Consider the following 2,500-nt stretch of genomic DNA (forward strand, 5'->3'; position numbering starts at 1 on the left):
CCCACCCGACCTGGGGGGGGGGCCCCAGCGGGACGAACTCCGCGAAGCGGGCGCTCCGGGAGCGGGGGGTTTCCCCGAGTCTGCACTTAGGGGGACGAAGGCCCGGCCGCGCGGGGAAGAGGAGGCACCCTCTCCCCGGGGCACGGGCCTGCGAGGCGCCCCAGCCGCGCCACCCCGCACGGCGCGCGCCGCGCAGCGGTGGCCACCGCGCTCGGAGGGCGAGGAGGGCGGGCACAGGCGCGGCAAGGCACGCCGGCCGCGGCCGCTGCGGGCGGCCCGGCGCCGGAGCCCGGCGGGCAGGAAGACCGGGGCCGCCGGTGCACGCACCGGGGTCCCGGCTCCGCCGCCGACTCTCCGCCGCCGAGGCCGCCGCGCACCGCCGCCGCCGGCGCCGCCGCGCCTCCCCCGCCCCCCCACGCGCCCCCCCCGAGGGGCGGCACCGCTGCGCCAACGCGACAGCGGGGGTGACGATTGACCGCCAAGCGACGCTCAGACAGGCGTAGCCCCGGGAGGAACCCGGGGCCGCAAGTGCGTTCGAAGTGTCGATGATCAATGTGTCCTGCAATTCACATTAATTCTCGCAGCTAGCTGCGTTCTTCATCGACGCACGAGCCGAGTGATCCACCGCTAAGAGTTGTCTCGGTTTCGGCCCCCGCCGCGCGCGCGGGGGGACCGGGCAGCCTTCGGCAGCCCCTGAGGGCCCCCCCTCCGCTCCGCCTCCCTCCTCACGCCGACGCCGGCTGCTGAGCGAGGGACGGCCGAGAGCCAGAGAGAGGGGCTCGCCCCGCTGACCGTACGAGCACAGAGTGGGGGGGGAAAAAGGGAAAAGGAAAACCCGAACGAGAAGGGCGGGGAGCCCTCGCTCCCGACCTGGGACAACCCTTTGCTCGCTTCGAGTCCGGCCCAGGCGCCCAGGCTCGGCCCGGCCCGGCGGGGAGCAGCGCGCCGGCCGCGCCGCCTGCCTCGGGGACGCTGGGGGAGGGGGCGGCTCCCCGCGGACCCCCAGCGTCGGAGCCCGGCCGCCACCGGCAGCGGCACCGGCCGCTGCCCGCGCGCCCGCGGCCCACCGGCCCCGCGCTCCCCAGCTCCTCGCTCGCCTCGCCGGCCTCCGGCTCCGCCGTGGCCCCGAGGCGGCGCCCACGCCCGCGCGCGCGCACACACAGCCTCCCGGACGACACCACGCGCTCTCCCGTCCCTTCCGCGGACAGACGCCCGGCGGCGGGCGGGCGGGCAAGGCGGGACGGACGGGGACGGCGCCCGCTCTCCCCGTCTCCACGCGGAGAACGGGGGGGGCCGCCCCCGCCGCCCGCCTGCCGCCCGCCCGCCGCCCGGCGAAGCCGGGTTGGGCAGAGCGAGGCAGGCGCGCCGGATGGCGGAGTGCCGGCGGGTAGGGCGCCGCCGCCAGCGGCCACGGCGGCAGACCGAGAGCCCCGGCCAGGGAGGAGAGCGGATCGCGCCGAGGCGCGGCGTCCGCACCACCCGCGGTGGGTGGGGGCTCACCGTCCCGGCGAGAGCACGCGCTCGCGCCGGGGTCACGCGTTCGAGGCAGGCCGGCGCCAGCCGACCGCGCGGCGTCCCTCCGCCGAGACCAGACCGCGGAGAGAGGGGGCAGGGTACCCCTCTCCGTCCCGGCTGCCCGCAGGGCGAGCGCGGGGCGCGCCGGCTGGCATGGGGGGGCACGGCGCCCGCGCGCGCCGGCCCCCCGGCCCTCCGGCAGCACACCCGGCTGCCCCCCGGGTCGCATCGGGCCGCCCGAGTCTTTAAACCCCCGCCCGGCTCTCCCGCCGAGAACCCTCGGGCCCGGAGCCCGGGGCCCATGGCCATCCCTACCCGGGGCGGCTACCGGCGGCCGCGGTGGCCGGAGGCCCTCCGCTCCTCCCGCCACCCCGCCCCCCCCCCCCGCCCGGCCCGCTCGCAGCACGGTCCCCGCGGCACGGCGCGGGGCGGCTGGAGCGGTGGGGGGGGGGGAGAGAAAGGGAAAGCGGAAAGGGCGGGAGGGCACGGCCGGTGCGGCGCTCACGGCGCGGCGCCCGGGAGGAGCGAGCTGGCACACGGGACCACACGGGTGGGTCACCGAGGGGGGGCAGGAGGAGCGCGGACGCTAGGTACCTGGCCCTGGGGTGAGGGAAACGACCTGAAATCCCCGCGGGGGTGCCTCCCCCGCCGCCGCCCGCCGCCGGGCCGCCGCCGCCTCGCGGCGACGGCGGCAGCCTCGGCGGCAGCAGCGAGACGGGACGCGGAGGGGAAACCCGGCACCCGCCAGCCGGCTCCGGCGCCCCTCGGCGGAGCGTCCGCCCGCGGGGTGCGCCCGACACCCGCCGCCACGACCTCGTCCTCCTCCCGGGGCCCGGGGTTTCCCTCAGTAACCCGGCGCCCGGCGGCAGCTGCGCCCGGGAGGAGAGCCGTGGTTTGGGCCGCCCGCTCGGGCACGACCCGTCGCCTCGCGTGGCCTGGCGCGACGGCCCCCGCTCGGGGTCCGCCGCCGCCCGGCGCCCGCCCC

At 79.8% G+C, this 2,500-nt stretch overlaps 1 non-coding gene across 1 annotated transcript; it reads right to left on the reverse strand.

Moving 5' to 3' along the window:
* Window positions 1–483: 483 nt before the first annotated feature.
* On the reverse strand, window positions 484–636 carry LOC136995821 (5.8S ribosomal RNA). The gene has a single exon (XR_010887355.1). It is a non-coding gene; the product is annotated as a 5.8S ribosomal RNA (ribosomal RNA).
* Window positions 637–2,500: the final 1,864 nt, after the last annotated feature.

Source organism: Apteryx mantelli, unplaced genomic scaffold, assembly GCF_036417845.1.
Source record: "Apteryx mantelli isolate bAptMan1 unplaced genomic scaffold, bAptMan1.hap1 HAP1_SCAFFOLD_159, whole genome shotgun sequence".
Taxonomy (NCBI): domain Eukaryota; kingdom Metazoa; phylum Chordata; class Aves; order Apterygiformes; family Apterygidae; genus Apteryx; species Apteryx mantelli.